This window comes from Fundulus heteroclitus, unplaced genomic scaffold, assembly GCF_011125445.2.
Source record: "Fundulus heteroclitus isolate FHET01 unplaced genomic scaffold, MU-UCD_Fhet_4.1 scaffold_236, whole genome shotgun sequence".
Classification (NCBI taxonomy): Eukaryota; Metazoa; Chordata; class Actinopteri; order Cyprinodontiformes; family Fundulidae; genus Fundulus; species Fundulus heteroclitus.
Window position 1 is genome coordinate 200,489 of NW_023396647.1, and position 20,376 is coordinate 220,864.

A 20,376-nucleotide genomic window follows, 5' to 3' on the forward strand; every position below is an offset into this window, starting at 1 on the left:
CATTTCAGGTCGAACAAAGGTTTTCTCGGCCGCCCTGGGGGTCTGTGGGGAAAATACCGCACTTGCAATTGCAAAAGCTCACGGACCGCACACACAGAAGTCTCACTTTACGGCGAGAACTCCATGTGTTTTTGCCCTGCCATTCACTATATGCACGCGCGAAAGCAACAACAAAGTACCGCGTGTTAACGTCAAATGAACATGCAAGCATATCGAGTTTTATTATTATTATTATTATTATTATTTTTATTTTATTTTTTTTATGTTGGCGCGGTGGCGGCTGCGGCTTGGCGAGGCGGTGGCGGTAGCGTCTCGCCAACATAAAAAATAAATAAATAAATAAATAATAATAATAATAATAAAACTGGCGAGGTGGCGGCCGCGGCCGCGGCTTGGTGAGGTGGCCGCGGCCGTGGCTTGGCGAGGCGGCCGCCTCGCCAAGATAGCGCTGCGGGAAGCTTGATGTTCATACCTTCACTGTGTTAGTCATTGTTTGTACTGCCGTTTTTTCCACTTTTCGTTGCGTTTGCCTGTCTGCTAAGCTCAAAACAACCGCGCCTGGCTTGATGGAGAAACCAGAACAGCTGAGCATCTTTACGACAGTGCACTTTTACTTTCGCCCTCTGGGGGGAGCCTCGCTGGAAAATCAACCCCGGTTGCATAGTATACCTTTAAGAAAATAGACTGGCATGACTTCGGATAGAATTTTAAAGATAATGATTTCATTTTAAACTTTTGTTGTCTCCCCCACAACTGTGCACTGTTGATAGACTGGAACGAGGATCCAGTGCCCATATTCACAAAGATTCTCAGAGTCCTCTCACAGAACCTGTATCTTAGCCTAAAACTTCCTACCTATGTGTCCTAGCTTAAGAGTGTTTTAGATTATTGCTGAGTGTGACTCTGAGTAAGGACATGACAGAAATCTTTAGCTTAGTGAGCTGTGGTTGAATCATAGATTGTTTCATAGTACGAGAAACAGAAAGACAGCACAAATGTGCTTCTAGTAATCAATGGAGAGAAACTAACCGATTAGACTGCTTTAAGAAATGTGACATGATGAAATTTAGCAAAATTTAATTATTGTCACACAACAATCAAAATGTTTGAATGCACCTTATCTATATCCTCATTATTGTTTTCAATTAGTTTGTTACTTGTCTTTTTACTACTTCATTTATTTGATATCAATGTGCACTCACCTGTCATCATTTTACTTGGCTTGCCTACTTGTATAAAACAATTGTATTTGGCAAAATGACTAACTTAAAATGGAGACAGAAATGTGGAGAAGCAGCGTCTCTGTCCGCAAAGCTTTGGGAGAGGAATAGAAGGGTGTGTTGAAAGGTAAACTGGCCCTGAGATCACATGTGAATAGGCAGACTTTGAAGCACATGAATTATATTGATTGTTAGATTAATATATCTTGTTCTATGAATGTCGTAGTGCTTTTATGTACCAGCCTAGAAAATGAGAAGCGCTATATGCAGCAATCAAAAGGACAAGACATCACACAAGCAAACTTCTAGATGACCATACAGGCTACTGACATCATGTACAATACAGGAAATAATTTCTCTCCTCTTTTATCTTATATAGTGTTGTGCAATTATACACTGTTTTAAAGTTATTTAATGTTTAATAAATTACTCTCTGTCTGTTAGGTATTGTACGGTGAATATCAGCCCAAGAGCTGATATCAGGACAATAGTTGAAAGGGATAATTCGAGCACTGGAGATCTTTTAACAGCAAACTCTGCACACACACAGAATAAGGAGTGACAACTTCTCTTCAAGTTCAAGAATTTATTAACAGAAATAAAATTAACATGCAGAGAACATCACTATATAATGCTGTTTGTCTGAATTAACACTATGTTTCAATCAACAAATCCTGTCTACTAGGCTAGTGAAACGTAACTAAAACTACTAAGCAAAATGAACATAAAACAAAGCTAAGCTAAGGAACTATGTACATGCAAAAAGACACAAAAGACAAAAAAGTGGTTGATCATCATCAGAAAAATTCAGTGAATCTTGGTTCACTGCAGATCTGACTTAAAGAACATGGAATGAAGTTAAATTAGCTTAACTAATTTAGAACAACATTTGACATGTTTCAACCCATTCACAATGCAAATCCTGAATTAAAAAAAACATTTATTGATATAACATTTTAAAAAATGATTTGCTCAGTAAAATAATTAACTTTAGGGATGCTGGATTTTTATAAAACAAGTTATAACAAAATAACACATGTGGTTCTCAGTTTTATGTGAGAAACATAGTAACAGAGCACAAGCACATATGTTGCTCTTAGTTTAAAATTAACCAGTTTTTCCCAAAATACATTGTCAAACAACAAAAGTTATTCTTTAATATATCAGTAACTAAGAGTTACTTTTAGTCTCAGGATTCTATGTGAATATGGGCACAGATTCTTAAAATACATAAATTAATTTGATGGGAAACCGGCAACCAGCGGTGGGGCTGCGGGGATCTGAGGTGTGTTGCCATGGGAGTATTACCTGCTGGATGTAACCACTGTGAAACAATCAGGAAATAACTTTTTCTTTCTCTGATTAATAACAGCTGTATGGAGACTTCTGTTATTGTTAATCTGTGCTGCTCTACCAAAGTCTCTCTCTCTCTCTTGCTCGCTCGTCATCGGACACAAATCAGATTTTTTCTAATTTGCGCTGTAAATTTGTGAGTCGGACTCAGATTTAGAAGATGGTCCATGAAATAAAAAAAAGTGAGAACACGCACAGGTAGATTATCAGAGTTTAGTCCGTGAATCCACTTGGATGGTCTCTGCTTCAGAGACATTTCAGGTTGTCTGTGGAGATTTGATCAAACTCAGAATCTCTTTCTTTCTCTGGCTCCTGGCTGAGCCACCTATGTACCAGAAAATCCTCAGAATCTTGTTGTGGATGTTGTATGTAACTTTACTCGCCTCAGTTGCTGCCAGTATTTCCACTCTGCAAGGAGAGGTTCCTCGCTTGCAGGAGGAGCTATCAGCCTATCAAAATTCAATGAAATCTATAACAGACTAAATTACAGCCAGAATCCAACCAGCTCAGATCTGTCAGCAGACCATAATAATGGATCAAAGTGCACAGACTAACTTCCAGGATTTACCAGGAACAATAACACTTACCAGCAGGCCCTGGTTGAAATCCACTGCTTGGCCTGTGTGAAATGTGTTGCATGTGCACTGCCAGGGACTGGCACTTGTGAGAGACTGGTGGGATGGCTCCTGGTGGGATGTAGCCAGACACAAGGTGGATACCTGGGCGGACTTTCAAAGGCAGTTTCAAGCAGCTTTTCTCTCTGAGGATTATGAGGATGAGCTGGCAGAACATGTGAGGACCAAAGTCCAAGGAGAAAATTAAAGAATCAGGGTCTTTATATACATGTACTAGTCTCTGTGTAGATGTTGGAAACCTCAGATTGAGGAAGAGGACATTTTAAACTGATTCTGAAAAACATAAATCCCACATTGGCTAGCAAGTTAAGAAGTTTGCCTGGGACATCAGCTGGGGAGAGACTGGGACAATCAACAACAGCATGAGCAAAAGAAACAAGCAAGCCAACCAACCATCTAAGGCAGTTGAATCTAGGCCTTCTAATCAAGACAACACTTCTGCATTTAACCCATCCCTTAGGGAGCAGTGCCTGGGGAGAAATCTAGGGCTAAGGGTCTTGCTCAGGGACCCACAGTCTGTGGGAATTGAACCAGGTACCAACAACCTTCTCAGAGTGCAAGCACGCTTCTCTAACCACTAGGCAACCACCCCCTAAAAATGTGTGGTCCTCACAGCAGCTTTGACCCAGGCATACAGTCATTTTGGAGACGGGGGAAATTGGCAACGAAGATGATGAAGTGGTGAAATGCACCCAAACTGCATAATGATTCCTCTGACATTAAATTTCTCTCCATATCCGACTGTAAGTGTGCACCCATTAGAAAATATATGTCTAAATAAAGGGCTGCACAGTGGCGCAGTGGGTAGCGCTGTTGCCTTGCAGCTAGAAGGTCCAGGGTTCGAGTACACCTCTGGGTCTTTCTGCATGGAGTTTGCATGTTCTCCCTGTGCATGCGTGGGTTCTCTCCGGGTACTCCGGCTTCCTCCCACAGACCAAAAACATGACTGTTAGGTTAATTGGTTTCTCCAAATTGTCCTTAGGTGTGAGTGTGTGCGTGAATGGTTGTTTGTCCTGTCTGTCTCTGTGTTGCCCTGCGACAGACTGGCGACCTGTCCAGGGTGTACCCTGCCTCTTGCCCATTGAACGCTGGAGATAGGCACTAGCACCCCCCGCAGAGGAATAAGCAGTTTGGAAAATGGATGGATGGATGTCTAAATAAAATAACTTGTGCTTCACTTTTGTATAGTGTAATCTAGAACCAATAAATGTAAATTATGATAAACAGTACTAACACTTGGTTGTGGTGGTTGTAGAAGCATCCATCACACACTCCCTCTCCTTTGAAGGCTTGCTGTCACAGCAGGAAAGGTAGTCAGCAGTAGTACTCTGCCTGCCGGGGAAGTGATGGACCTCAAACTTGTAGGGCTGCCAAGTACCAACAGATTATTCAACTATTGGTGTTGTTCATCCTTACTAATCATTTTTGTGCTTCGTGGTCAGTTTCAAGTACAACATTTCTTCCCAGGAGGTAATAGCGAAGTGAATCCAGAGCCCACTTTATAGTCAGGCATTCCTTCTCAATAGTGGAATAACTGGTTTCTCCAGGAAAAGGTTTTTGGCTGATAAAGGCAATTGGAAGGCGGTCATTTGGGGAGCCCTAAAGCAACACAGCACCAAGACCTTTATCTGAGGCATCAGTTTGTAAGAAAAACTTCTGCTGGAAATCAGGACAATGAAGCACAGAATCTTGGTTTAGGGCTTGCTGAATGTCTCTGAACGCTGCCTTAGCTTCTTCAGACCACAGTGGTACATTTGGGCCCTGGAGACTGGTCATGTCTGTAAGAAGAGAAGCTCTGGCAAAGTAATTGGGAATAAGTCTGTGGTACCAACCAGGTCTACCCAAAAAGGATTTAAGTTAGCCTCACTAGCCTCCCGGGGGTAGAATCGCATTAATAAAATCCAGCATCCCTAAAGTTAATTATTTTACTGAGCAAATCCGTCCTTCCGTCTTCTTCCGCTTATCCGGGGTCGGGTCGCGGGGGTAGCAGCTTCAGTAGGGAGGCCCAGACGTCCCTCTCCCCAGCCACTTGGGCCAGCTCCTCAGTAGGAATCCCAAGGCGTTCCCAGGCCAGCCGGGAGACATAGTCCCTCCAGCGTGTCCTGGGACGTGCCCGGAACACCTCACCAGGGAGTCGTCCAGGAGGCATCCTGACCAGATGCCCGAGCCACCTCAACTGGCTCCTCTCGACGTGGAGGAGCAGCGGCTCTAGTCTGAGTCCTCCCCGGATGACTGAGCTCCTCACCCTATCTCTAAGGGAGAGCCCAGACACACTACGGAGAAAACTCATTTCAGCCGCTAGTATCCGGGATCTCGTTCTTTCGGTCACGACCCAAAGCTGGTGACCATAGATGAGGGTAGGAACATAGATCAACCGGTAAATCGAGAGCTTCGCCTTTTGGCTCAGCTCTCTCTTCAACGGATCGGTACAGCGCCCGCTTCACAGCAGACGCTGCACCAATCCGCCTGTCGATCTCCCGCTCCATCCTCCCCTCATTCGTGAACAAGACCCCAAGATACTTGAACTCCTCCACTAGGGGCAGCACATCCTCCCCAACCCGGAGAAGGCACTCTACCCTTTTCCGGTTCAAGACCATGGTCTCGGATTTGGAGGCACTGATTCATCCCAGCCGCTTCGCACTCGGCTGCGAACCGCTCCAGTGAGAGCTGTAGATCACGCCCTGATGAAGCCAATAGGACCACGTCATCCGCGAATAGCAGAGACGCAATCCTAAGGCCACCAAAACGGATCCCCTCAACTGAGCAAATCATTATTTAAAATGTTATTTCATCAAATAATGTTTTATTTAATTCAGGATTTGCACTGTGAATGAGTTGAAACACATGCCAAATGTTGTTCTAAATTAGTTAAGATAATTAGTAAAGGGGCAGGACTGGATGGTTTAAATTTTTTTAATCTGTCGCTTCACCAGTCCTCCTCCAATGAAAAAACCCAGATACTCCGTCTGCCTCTTTGCAATGTCACACTTTGCTGGGTTCATTGTCAAACCTCCTTTCTGGAGATGCTCAAAGACCACTTTCAGGTGTTGCAGGTGTTCATCCCAGCAGTTGCTGTGAACAATGATCTCATCCAGATATGCACAGGCAAAATATGAGTGGCCATTGAGTGCTTTATCTATTAGGCGCCAGAATGTGGCAGGAACCCCGTGAAGTTCAAACAGCATAAAGGGCCCACGGTGTTCTTAAAGCCATCAGCTCTGTGGACCTAGGGGAGAGTGGAACTTGCCAATAGCCCTCGAAAAGGTCGATGGTGGTGAGAAATTTTGCTTAACCAAGTTTCTACATGAAATCATTAATGCGAGGAGTTGGAAAGGACTCAAACTTGGAGACTGAATTGAGGTAGCAGAAGTCAGTGCAGAACTAAATTGTGCCATATTTTTTAGGGACAAGGACAATTGGATTGCACTACTTACTCTGTGATGCCTCAGTAATCCCAAAAGAAAGCATAACCTCAAAGTTTTGGGGCAGCGTCTTCTTTTAAGGCAATGCCATTCATTATCACATCAGTATAACCTAGATTCTTCTGGAACACATTTAATGGATAGACAGCCCTCACCTCCAACGCCTGTTCCCTTGACAGATGATCCAAACTACGATGGGAAGGTGATGGAACAGGGAAATATTGCTCCTCAAGCTATTCATCCTCTGTACTCCGGATGTAGCAAGAGGCAGAGTTTTCTTGGTCCTGGCACACCCAGTATTTCAGCAGGTTCACATGGAGAATCCGAGTGGAGCGGCTTTGACCTGGAACAGAGACTTTGTACATTGTTAGTCCCAATTTCCCCATTATCTCATAAGGCCCTTGTTACTTGGCTAGCAGCTTGCCATTTTCTGAAGGAAGCATAACAAGAACTTTCTGGTTCAGCTTGAAACCCCTCCCCTGGGCTGCAGCATTGTACCAGGTCTGTTGTTTATACTGAGAGGTCTTCATGTACTCCTGGGCCAACGTTGTCATCTTCTCCAGTTTTTCCCACATCTGAAGCACATAAGATACAACATTTAAACATTTGTTAGTTTGTTTACCCTTCCACAGTTTCTTTAGAACAAGTAGGGCTCCCCTCACTTCCATACCATATACTAACTCACCTGAGGAAAACCAGGTAGAAGCTTGAGGAACTTGAGTTGAACTGCATTTCTTTATTTGTCCCCAATGGGGGGTATTTTGTTTCAGTAGAGCCCATCAAGAGAAACACATACCTGGGTAGAAGGGAGACTGTGGCCGCAGCCTTGCCAGGTGCTGCCTTCTTACAGAGTGGAGAAAGGAATACATCGGGGGTGGGGGGAGAAAGAGTGCATTAGTCGCACTGCCTCACTGACAATTCGGTCAATGCAAGAAAAAAAAAGCACAAAAATGCAAACATACAGACAACATCTGCTTTAGGAACCACAAGCTGTTTAATTGGCCCATTTTGTCTGTAGAGAATGTCCTTTTGAATGCAAAAAATCATTTTGTTGACTTTGGCCTCTTTAAAATACTTCACATGTTTTTAATCCTGGTGCTGCAGCTCCAATATATTACCAGGGATTTTGAAATCTTGGAGTAGCTCAGGTTGTGGGCAGTAAGGAGGAACTTCCACTGTGCCTAGAAAACTTATCTCTCCTCCAAAGGGCTTTGGACTTCCTGATTTATTTTCTCTGTAGAAAATTCCACATTGTGAAATGGCAAGGTACTAAGGTCTGAAACAATTTCCTCAGACTACTTTGCTTGAGCCGGCATGAGAGAAAAATTATAGTGAGGAGACTGTAACAAGTCAGTAAGCACTGGTAGGTCACTGTCAAGGATTACCGGAAATGGCAAGTTATTTGCTACCCAAGCAAGTAGGTTTGTCTTTTTACAGTCACATAGACATCTCCAGTTGGATGATTCGTTCTATCACCATGGACACAGTAAAGTGGGACTGTCTCATGGGTGCAAACCGACTGAGTTGGAACATACCTTTCATGGACCAAGGTCTGTGTACTCCCTGTATTAATCAATGCCTTCAGAGCCTGGCCATGGAGCTTCACAGAGGTCTCTGTTGATGGCTGCTTTGCTCCAGCATTTTGAGTCTCTTACCTGGGCACATAACCCATCTGGGACAATTTCACAGCATTTTGAGGGCACATTAGTTTGGCGTGACCCTCCTGTCCACATAAGTAACAGATAGGCTTCTTCCCTGACATTTTGAGTCAAATATTTTTACAAGGGGTTACCCACAGCTGAAACCTGTTGGGCTGGAGGTTGCTTGCAGTCATTCTTTTTCCAGCTTTGGAAAGTCCATGACAAGTTCTTCCTCCTAACAGCCACAAACACATGAGCGAGTTCAGCAGCTTTCTTTACACTCTTTGGATTATGTTCCTTTGTCCACACTTGTAGTTCTGGTGAGAACATTATTAAATACTGTTCAAGAATAATTGTTTCACTAATTTGTTAGACTGTTTTACCAATAGGTTGCACCCATTTGCCGTACAGCTCCTTCAGCCTTATGTAGAACTCTTTTGGCGCTTCTTCTGGCTCCACCTGAAGCAAGTGGAATATTTGCCTGTAGGTTTCACTGTTAATATCATACTTCTGCAAAATAGCTAGTTTGACTTGGTCATAGTTCATAGACAAATCAACATCCAAGCACATAGGCACTTCTTGCTTTGGCTGTTAGCAGAAATATTAAATGAAAAGCCCAGTCGGTTCTCTACCATCTGAGAAAGAAGCCGTTCTTTCAAAAGTAATGAGAAATGGTTCAATGTCATCTTCTTTACTCAGTTTCTGTAATTTAGGTGTCTGAGAAACTTGTGAATGTGCATAGAAAAGGTCACATGATTTAGGTTATGTTGTAGTGAAGCTGCTACTCCAGGATTTGGTGGCTGTGTAGGCAACAATGGGGGAGTGGTCTGAGACCAAGTCTCCCTTCTAAACAAACTGAACTGTTTTTGCAGCTTCTCTGGTCCAGTAGTCCTCTTTGGCCTTCTGTTTTCCTATATGGGCTCTAAGATGATTAGCCAACTCTGCTACTGTTGGTTCACTCCCCTCTTCTTCCATGTCAAAAATGTCACCAACAGCTCCAAAACAAAATCAAAGGCAGTTAATGCCAAAATGGTCAAAACCAGGATAAAAACATAAACCAGCGTTCAAAAATTGGAAAAACTTAAATTTAATAATGTCAAAAATGGTTAACAAAATGGTAAAACTTCAATACAAAATAACTCAAATAATAAATAACATGGATTTGGGCCAAACTCAACTGAGGCCAACTGAACAGTAAAAAAATGCAAACAAAACTGACTTCCAGACAAAGCAAAAAGGCTCCTTAAATAGGGTGGGAATAACCTCAACTTTCCACATGAGGGAGGCACAACATAACAGAGGAACAACCAACCAAAAATATAAACACAAAATCTAATATAAACAAATAAAGTAACCTAGCACAAAAAACTAAGTTCAACAATGGGTTGTACAGTGGCCTAGTGGGTAGCACTCTTGCCATGCAGCAAGAAGGTCCTGGGTTCAAGTCTTACCCTAGCCCTGGGACCTTTCTGCATGGAGTTTACATGTTCTCCCTGTGCATGTGTAATTTCTCTCTGGGTACTCTGGCTTCCTCCCACAGTCCAAAAAGCATGACTATTAGGTTAATTTGCCTCTCTAAATTCTCCTTAGGGGTGAGTGTGTGCAAGAACGGCTGTCTGTCTCTATGTTGCCCTGCGATAGACTGGCAACCTGTCCAGGGTGTACCCTGCCTCTCGCCCATTGACCACTGGAGATAGGCACCAGCACCCCTCACAACCCCAAAAAGGATAGACATGTTAGAGGATGGATGGATGGATAAACAAACTTCAACAATTAAAGTCCCCATCCCCCCCTCAGTCGTTTGGAGTAGTGGTATGTTCTTGGCTTCCCACTCCAGCTGATTTGCATTTGTAGAACCTCAAAAAAAAATGTAAGTAAACCATTCATACAGATATTACCTAAAGTGTGCACCCATTAGAAAATAAATGTCTAAATGAAATAACTTGCAATGCAAATTATGAAAAACAATACTAACACTTGGTGGTGGTGGAAGCAAACACCAACCGTATCGGGTTTCACCAGATCATTAAAGAGTGTGTGAAAGAAATGTAAAAAATATTATTTTTAAAAACCATCCTCATGCTGCTCCAATTGTGTTGGTGCCAAAAAAAATTACTCCGAACCACATTTTTGCATTGATTTCAGGAAACGCAATGCAGCCACACATACAGATGTATATCCACTGCCTGGAGTCTCTTTCTGGAGCAGTGATTTTTCACCACACTGGATTTAAACAGCTACTACTGGAAAGTCCGCATGGACACAGGATGCTGTGAGAAGGCTGCTTTTGTTTGTCCATACAGCCTCTTTCACTTCAAAGTTACGCCATTTGGGCTGAAAAATGCTCCAGCCACTTTTCAGCGACTAAAGCCGGGCATACACTGTATGAGTTTTTCAGTCGTGGTACTTCTATACATCTCAAATGTGCAACGGAACCGCGGGGTTTAAAAGTTCACCGCTCACAATCTGTGTACGGCGCGACGCTCGGACACGACCGGAGTGCTCACACTGTACGTCCGAACGTAGACAAAAGAAGAAGAAGACGGAAGTGTCGATGGCTACTGTAAACATTACCGGAGAGAAACGCGCTGCTTTGGCAATATGTGCAATTTTGTGTGCAGAAAGCCCTAAAAACAAAAGGCGATGACGTATTTGGACAAAGACATGGCTGAGCAAACGTGACTACTACGGTCTGTCAGTTTTACAGAAAGAACTTGAGGTAAGCTGGCGGCCGTGCACATTTAACACCCCAGCCTTTTCCTCTTTGTTTATCAACAATGTCACGATAGTCAGTTAAATGCAGAAATAAATGTTTAGTTTCTATAGCCTGCTTTTGTTATAATTCACCTACTATTATGCTGTTAATTGCATACCTTGTCACCAGATGTGTGGATGTGATGTTGACCTGCATTTTATTTTCACTGATTGTCTCAACACTAAACATGTTTTAGATTTGCATTGCATAAGTCATTTTCGTTTGTATGGCTTTAATAGCATCAGAAGTATGTAAACATAAATATTCAAAGTTCTAAGTGTGTGTGTATGTAATGACAGCCCTATCTATCAATAGGTAGATGATAACAAGGGATTTCGGGAGCTTCAGCGGATGTCGGTTGAAGACTTTTCACAGCTCCTGGAGAGGGTGACACCACACATAATAAAGAAAGACACACGCCTAAGAAAAGCCATCAGCCCCAGGGACAGGCTCTCTGTGACCTTACGCTTTCTGGCAACAGGTAAGTGTATAAAAAAAACACTTCTGCAACACTGCTCATTACATTTAACAGAGGTGAACATGATGAAAAAAAATCATTTAACCACATCACATTATAAATCACTTCACCCAAGTTCATACAATTACAGCTACAAATGCCCTGAGAGTGGACATATGTCCTTTATACTACCACTTTATTCTATTCTAGACATAGGCAAAATGAACATGACAGCAGTCCCATGTTGGCATCATAGTGCGATAGCTACTGCTATTTTGCAACACTTTTCCCTAGACGGCCTTTTTTCAAAAGTGCCACTAAAACTAAAAATAAGTAATTTAAAATAGCACAACATAATACTGACAACATCTAAAGGCATACAGTTAAATATAAAAACATCAAAAATGATTAGTTCTGATTTTGGTATAACCAGAGTTGTTTTTAAAACTGATTTAAAGTCTTACTAAAACTGATAAGACTTTAAATCACCAGGAAGTGAGTTCCACATTACAGATCCTTGTATCCCTTTGTATGACACTACACCGATAAAGGAGCTCTGTTTGAAAAAGGTTGGTGACCCCTGATCTAAATATACCTAACTATTTAAACCACTTTCTTTATTTTGACAGGTGAGACCTTCAAGTCATTAGGTTTTCAATACAGGATTGGAAGCACAACACTAAGTCGGATAGTGATAGAAACGTGCACAGCCCTCAATACAGTGCTGCGTGATGTTTACTTGAAGGTAGATTTCTGTTACAGCTATTTTTATACTGCTTAACGGTTCACTGAACATTTTTCAAATATGTTCCACAAGTAAACCAAAAGTCATTAATTTATTTCTCCAGTCGTTGTGAAATGTGTTATAAAAACTGTGTTTAAAACATAAAAACGTGTTTTCCAAAAATATTTATTTCGTACATCATATTTTGTGTTCCACAGACACCATCAACTGACTCTGAGTGGACGGCCATTGCCAGAGACTTTGAAAACAAATGGCAGTTTCTGCTTAGGAGCAATAGATGTGAAACATGTATTCATTCAACCCCCTGGCAACAGTTGTAGCATGTTTTACAACTATAAGTCTAGGTTTTCCATCATACATCATGCTGGAGTGTTTGCTCATTCTGACCTTAGAGATGCTATGGACACAGGCACACTGAATATCCCCCCCGATGACTCCCTGCCAGGCACTGATAAAGTGATTCCGTACATGTTTATTGGTGATGACGCGTATCCCCTTCAACCAGATCTGATGAAACCATATCCCTTTCGGAACCTTAACAACAGCGGATCTTCAACTACCGTCTTTCCAGAGCACGGCGTGTTGTGGAGAATGCTTTTGGAATTCTTGTGAATCGGTTTAGGGCTTTCAGAACAACTATTTGCCTGGATCCAGACAAGGTTGTCACCATTGTGTTCACATGTCTCTATCTCCACAACTTTCTCCAACAGCAGAGGTCTGAGGCCTACGTACCACCTGGTAATGTAGATTCAGAGGATGCTAACAACCAGCTGATTGAAGGAGCATGGAGGAAGGAGGGGGCACTTCAGTCCATTTCAGCAAGCCAAGCACACAACCCATCAATGGAGGCAAAGAGACAAAGGGAGGTCCTCTGCCAATACTTTGTCTCACCTGCAGGAAGCGTGTCATGGCAAGAAAACATGGTGTAGGTCCAGGACCAAAGTTAAAACTATTGAGTGTTTTTTTATATTTTTTTTGGAATATCCTGTGTATAGAAAGGAAAATTATAAACAGAAGTAGTTCACAAACACCCATATCATCTACCTAATAGCTAGGAGTGTTACTTTAAAAAGGTGGAAATGTCAGTACTTGTGTTTACAGCCTTCTGATGTCATTAAAGCCATACAAGTGACAATGATGTGTCGCCTGCAATTTTATTTCAAAGTTTACCAATTATAAAGCCTGCTTAAACATGTTTTTATATATTAAAACAAATTAGAAAACACTAATGTACCTTATTGGGACAAAAGTGATTTACTCATTCAGAAAAACCTTTATTTACAAAATGTGCAAACAGTGCTACATTCAAGTAGATGGCACATCAAGAACAACAGTTCGACTGTTTTCTTTTGTACCCCAGACAAACCTGTGTGTAGAAACTGAACATGTAGATTAAAACAAATCTATGTTGTAAAGAATAAACAAAAACTATTAGCTTCAAATATTTAGAGAAATGCAAAATGTGGAAATTCTCCAAAACCAAAGTTGTTTTTGTCACATAGAGAACTTTGATCTCTCTTGACATATTTATTTTTACCAACCCAGCTACTCAGAATTTAGCATTGTTGTAAAAGACATAGGCTGGGTAGATGGGGCCTGGTAGTCTTGAGAGGGATACAATGATGGCCTAGGCAGCTGACTTCCTGCCTCCTGTTCATCAAAAATCAGATCCATGCTTTTTCTTTTAAGTCTTGCATACACTGCTCTGTCTTTTATGATTCTTATGTCTGTGGCTACTTGCTGTCCAAATAGCTCCGCAGGGTCGGCAGTAGCTGAGAGAGTTTTTTGTACAAGCTGGAGCAGTGAAAGTTTGGTCATTTCAAGGCTGTGCTGAGCCGATTGAGACTTTTTTTTGGACCCATTGTTTTTGGACCGGCTGACATGTCATGTGTTGTGTTCTGTGTTGTCCGAGAGAGACGGAAGAAGAATCTACTTGTTTGCGAGTGCGCACTGCGCGAGGTTGGGGGAAAAACGGCTCGTAAACTGTCGCAGCTCTGCTTGAACAGCAGGATGCACTTACGAAAACCTCACGACGGCCGACTGAATTTCAAACACGTTTGATTTCAACCGACCGTGCGATTCCTGATTGGGAGGTGGTCGTGAGAAGCCAGTCGCCCCTCCTCCCCCCCTCTACGATCAAGCTGAAATTTGGCCCGATTACAAAATGCTCGTACGACTGAAGAATCGGCCCGAAAAGGGCAAAAACTCGTACAGTGTACGTGGGGCTTAATGGAAGTTGTCTTAGGAGAACTTCGAGGACAGAGCTGTTTTGTATATTTTGATATCATCATTTATTCCACCACCTATGAACAGCACCGTTTCAATATACAATCAGTATTTTATAAATTATGTGACACGAACCTCACAGTGTATATGAAGAAAAGCCAGTTCTTCTGTTCATGGACATGTAGTATCTTCATCTGGTGTTGCAGTGGACCCAGACAAAATCAAGGCTGTTCAGGAATTTCCTGTCCCTCAGAATATTAAACAACTTGAAATATTTGGGAATGCCTGGTTGGTGCCATCGATTTGTGCCTGATTTCTCTGCTTTGACAGAACGTCTCAACGCTATGCAGCGGAAAGGAACCAAATTTCTTTGGATGCCAGCTTGCCAAAAATCATTTGATGTGTTGAAAAACTCAGTTCCTTCAAATATATGTTCCAGGTATTAAGTAAATGTCTTACTTATGCCTCCTTTAACATTTAAAGGCAACTCTAAACAAATAGGTTTTTAACCTTGATTTAAAGAACATCACTATGTAATGCTGTTTATCTGAATTAACACAATACTTCGATTAACAAATCCTCTCTACTAGGCTAGTGAAACTTAACTAAACTACTAAGCAAAATGAAGATAAAAAGAAGCTAAGCTAAGGAACTATTTACATGCAAAAACAAAAAAGACAAAACAAAAGTGGTTGGTCATAATCAGAATAATTCGGCAAATCCTTGTTCACTGCAGATCTGATTAAAAAAAACATGGAATGGAGTTAAAAACATTCGGCATGTGTTTCAATCCATTCACAATGCAAAGCCTAAGTTGACAAAACATTATTTGATGAAATATTATTTTGTTTAAGTTAAAGAACCAAAGTTAACTTTAAAGAATGTGAATTGTGGTTAAATTAGCTTAACTAATTCAGAACAACATTTGACATGTGTTTCAACCCATTCACAATGCAAAGCACAAGTTAACCAGAACATTATTTTGAGTAAATAACATTCTAAAGACTGATTTGCCCAGTAAAATAATTTAAACCCTTATGACCGAGTTTGTTAATGCGATTCTCCCTCCGGGCGTCTGGGGTCGCTGTAGCAAATCGGTGGCTAAAAGGTTACAGCAAAAAGTTATCAAAATTGCCTTTACACCAACATTAATATTCAATATTAATGTGGGGATAAGGCTCATAGCACCATTCAAGGATGGCCGAGCAGAACGGTTAAGCTTTTATACTTTAAAACACTCTTTTTGAAATGTCCGAAACCGGATGTTAGCAAGACGATAGCATTGTGGCTAGCGGGCATTCGGCGCTAACAAATAACAGCTTTAGCTTTATTTTTAGTCATAATGAGTGGACTGGATAACGTAAAAATTAATATCCTATCAATGAATGAAACCCTTGTGGAGAAAACCTTGTGGTAACCATAACACACTCAAATTATATTAGCAATACCATAAACGGAAGGCTAGCGTGAGCTACTTCCGTTAGCCCTTTGTTCTAAAGCAACCATGTGTCCAACCGAGTTACCAAACATTTCCCAATAAACCTTTTAACTTCACCCTCAGCTCGCTCCCCAAACCTGTCGGTGCCTCATGTGTGAGTGTCACTTCTACCTCTTCTTTAGCCGTTCAGATGTCAAAAAAGAGTTTGTTTTACTGATGGCAAGATGTCTTTATTTTTCTTTGCACACAGTCTTTATAGGCTCATGATGCCGCCGTCTTACAGCTTGACATGACTCTTATGCCACCTACGCCACCGTCGAACTGAAATACAACATAAACTTATAGTAACAGCAAAACAGTAAACAAAGAAAGTTATATTAACATCCAAAAAAAAAAAAACATAACTCGCTGGCTGACCCAGGCATAGAAGTGGAAATGAACAAACAGCCATCTTCCGCTTCCTTCTTTGCTGCTGCTCCACAGCACAGCTTCCCTGCTTATAACTTGTCTTGCTGACACATAATTAGCACCTCAGTCACAGCTGCAGGTAGAGCTAAGGTAGAGCTAATTAGTCTCTGCAAACTCCTTTTTGGTTCTTCAAAATAAGGGTCTGTCTTAGTGAGAAATCTACATAATGCAAAATAAAATAAACAAACTGCCATTCTGGCAGTAAAAGTGAGTTTTGTCCGCTTTGGCCATTCCAGGAGGGACGTAAAAGCAAGGAGAATCGTTGATTTGTTGTTGCCGTGCAAGCGTTTAGCTCTGCAGCTATGAGCAAACAGTGTGGTCGGGCAACTTGGCCCATGGCCCGAAGTAGTTTCCTGGTCTGCTCCAGGACGAGGTGCTCTTAGCTGCTTGGTGTCAGGAGTCGCAGAAGAGAAGAGCTGGGGTGGGAGCCCCCCTGAGGGCTCCAGTCAGAAGTAGAAGTCTCAAGAGATCTGAGAGGGTCTGCAAAAGTGTGCTGTGACTATAGGCCCGTTTACAAAACACTTTTTTAACCGAGCCGAGACCAGTCCGAGCTCGGTAACTGAGATAACTCTTGTGTGTAAATGTTCAGCAGACTGAACCGGACCGCGCTAAACATAACCGGACCGCGCTAACTGCAGACCAGTTCCTTAGTAGGTCTCAGACTGTTTTTTTATCCCGGTTTTCTGATAACGAAGAGCGCATGAGCAGACCGCATCATCCCCTTACAGTCAGCTGACTGTCCGTGGTTTTTCCGGCGTGTCTGGCTGCACGTCCGATTCACACTCCATTCAGACAAATTTCAGACATTCATAAAAATACTAGCTTCCTTACCATGCCACACGATTTCCAGTGATGATTCTGCTTAGCTGTGTGATGAACCTCAGTGTCTATTGTTATTTTCTGCATCTGTAAATCTTTATTAGACCTTCGTTTGTCTTATCCACGTCCCAAAAGCCGACTCTGTCTAACCATAACATCCTGAATGTTACGGGCGCCGCCACTTTGATTTGCTCGGTCCCGCCTTCAATCCCAGAGAGCAGCAGTACAGCAGATCGTCACTAGGAGGCTAGGAGCAACCAAGGAACCGGGATAGTGTGGTGTGTAAATGGTCGTCTCGGCTTGGTTAACTGATCCAAGCTCGGACTGGTCTCGGCTAAACGGGCCTTATCTGTGGGGAGTGGTCACAGCTGGCATCCTGCTGAGAGAGAGAGAGAGAGAGAGAGAGAGAGAGAGAGAGAGAGAGAGAGACTGTGCCTCTCTCCCTTGTGGCTGAATGGTCAGATTTCACTCTGATTCAATCAAACCATTTTGATGATTATGGCGATAATATCACAACACAGCCCTCTTACAGTCCTCTGGGAGTTTGTTCCAAATAAGTGGAGCAAAAAAACTAAACGCTGCTTCTCCGTGTTTGGTTCTGGTTCTGGGTGTGTAGAATGGGCTGGAGCCAGACGACCTGAGTCGTCTGGAGGGTGGATACACTAAAAACAAGTCTGTGATGTATTTAGGTGCTAAGACATTTAGTGATTTATAGACAAACAGAAGTATTTTTAAAGTCTATTCTCTGAGATACAGGGAGCCAGTGGAAGGACTTTAGAACTGGGGTGATGTGCTCTAACCTGACTCCGCCAGCTGTATGTCACTCACATACATCTGGGACATCGCCCATAGAAAGTGATTTCTCCAACCAATTTTATTGTCTGGCCAATCAGGATGCAGGGCTGGAGTTTCATAGATGTGACGTAGTGGAGATGCGACCATGACGTGAGACTGTTTTGATAGCAATGGCGGCTCGTCGAGGAAGCAAGCGTTAACATTGATGCTGCTATTTCTTCCGTGTTGTCCAATCTACCTAATATTGTTTCATTAAAAGAACATCAGAGAACGCTTCTGAAGGCTTTTGTTGGTGGAAACCATGTTTTCGCCCTTCTCCCGACCAGATTTGGCAAGTTTTGTTTTCCGGGGCGCGTCCGCAGCGGACATCTTGTCAGTTAGCGGTTAGCGCAAAGCATATTAGGAGGCCTTCAGTCCTCGACACGGTCGGCCCGGGATCGACTCCGACCTGCGGCGCTTTGCCGCCTGTCTTTCCCCCTCTTCCTGTCAGCTCACTGTCAATAAAACGCGTGCCACTAGAGCCGCAAACACATTAAAAAAAAAAACTTTTTATTTTTCCTGCGTAGCTCTCACAGCGTCACGGGTTGGCTTTGGTGTGAGTGGTTGAAATAGCACGTCGATAAAGATGACAGACAAGTGGCTTATCCAATCATATGCAAGGATTTTTGATAAGGCCCAGCCTTCAATAAAGGCAATCCCTATGGCGGTGTCCCAGATGTATGTGAGTAAAGCTAGGCGGAGTGACATACCGCTGGCGGAGTCAGGTTAGATGTGCTCTGCTTTCTTTTTTTTTTCTTTTTTTCTTTAAAAGGAGACAGTGTACATTAATCAACATTAAAACAATGTAAATGTAAAAGTTAGCTAGAGTGCTAATTTTCATCGGTAGTCCCCCAGCCAGGTGTAAAAAAGACAACGTTAAAAATAATCACAATTATAAAATCACAAGATAAAATTACAATGCCAATTACATAAAAACATTATGGTTAAGAAATACAATTCATGTAAAAAAATTATAAATTATTTAAATACACACAGATAACCTTAGTGCCCACAAGTTTGGCTTTCTACAAGCCATTTTTTTGCATTCTTTTTAAATGAAAAGAATGACAAAGACTCTCTGATGGTTTCTGGCACTGTGTTCCATTGCTGAGATGCTCTTACGGAGGAGACAGCCTGACCAAAAGCTGTTTTTCTCCGGGGGATGATGCAGTCTTCCCTCACTGCCCCTCTAGTTACCCTGACCTCACTGGATCTGAACTGTACAAAGTCACATAGTGGAGGTGGTGCTAAACCATGTCTGATTTTATAAATTAAACAGATGTTTTTGAATTTGATAAGATTATCCCAGGTAAGAAACTGATATTTCCTCAGAATACTACAGTGGTGGTAATGGTATGGCTTTTTATCCAGTATTTTTAATGCTTAATCTATCAAATGTGATAAACTCAGTTCCTTCAAATATATGTTCCAGGTATTCAATAGCTTTACTTTTCCAGTAAGGAAGTTTATCATATTGTTTTTGTAAGATATCAGGATTATTCCAGGTGGGTGTACGGCTGCACTGGATAACTAATGACTCTGTCATTTTAAGAGACTACCATCATGCTGTCAGAGAAGAGCTGATTTTGATATTTTTAAAGCATACAGCTCATTTTATATTTGAGCTAATACAGTAAAGGCCAAATCAGAAATCTTGATATCATCACATATTTTCTGTTCGGTGTTTAACCAGAGCTCATGTAAGGTCTTATGTTTTAACCATTTTGAGAGGTATTGTAGCCTATTTGCTAAGGAGTAGTGATGGAGGTTAGGCAAATCTAGTCCTCCTTTATGTTTAGTCTTCTGTATTTTAAGCTAATATTTAAGAATATTTCCAAAAAAAAAAAATAGAGATTCAGAATAAGTAATTTTTTTCCAGGTAAATCAACATTTTAATTCATGTTTTTGTTTGATTTTTAATAATTTGTTTATTTTCAATAAATTGACATAGTATCACGAACTACGTAACAGGAAAAAAAAAAAAAACATACACCACAGAATTACATTAACACTGTTCCAAAAATTAGTTCTCCTCCTACCACATATATATACATATACACAAAAAGTATCTAAATCTGAAACTGATCTGTAAAAAATAAATTCAAGCAATAGCCTAGACTTCACAAAGTTAACAAATAAAAAAACACATCAATATTCAACTCTTGCTCCACCTTCCTCCTTCTGCTTATGTACACGGCCATTTTAGTCTGTCCTAACAAAAAGTTTAATTGACATTTACTCTTTCCCTGGCATGCTAATTTAAAACCACAAATAAATCCATGTTTAGTGAAAATTTCCCCATATCTGCTGAAAATAATTCTCAAAAGCACAAAAAGAGCAGACAGATGAACACAGTCAGAAAAC

At 41.7% G+C, this 20,376-nt stretch overlaps 1 protein-coding gene across 1 annotated transcript in view; it reads left to right on the forward strand.

The window, feature by feature from the left end:
• The window catches only part of p2rx3b (purinergic receptor P2X, ligand-gated ion channel, 3b), a 159,147-nt gene that overhangs the window by 122,881 nt on the left and 15,890 nt on the right, over positions 1–20,376 (forward strand). The gene's annotated exons all lie outside the window — the stretch shown is intronic.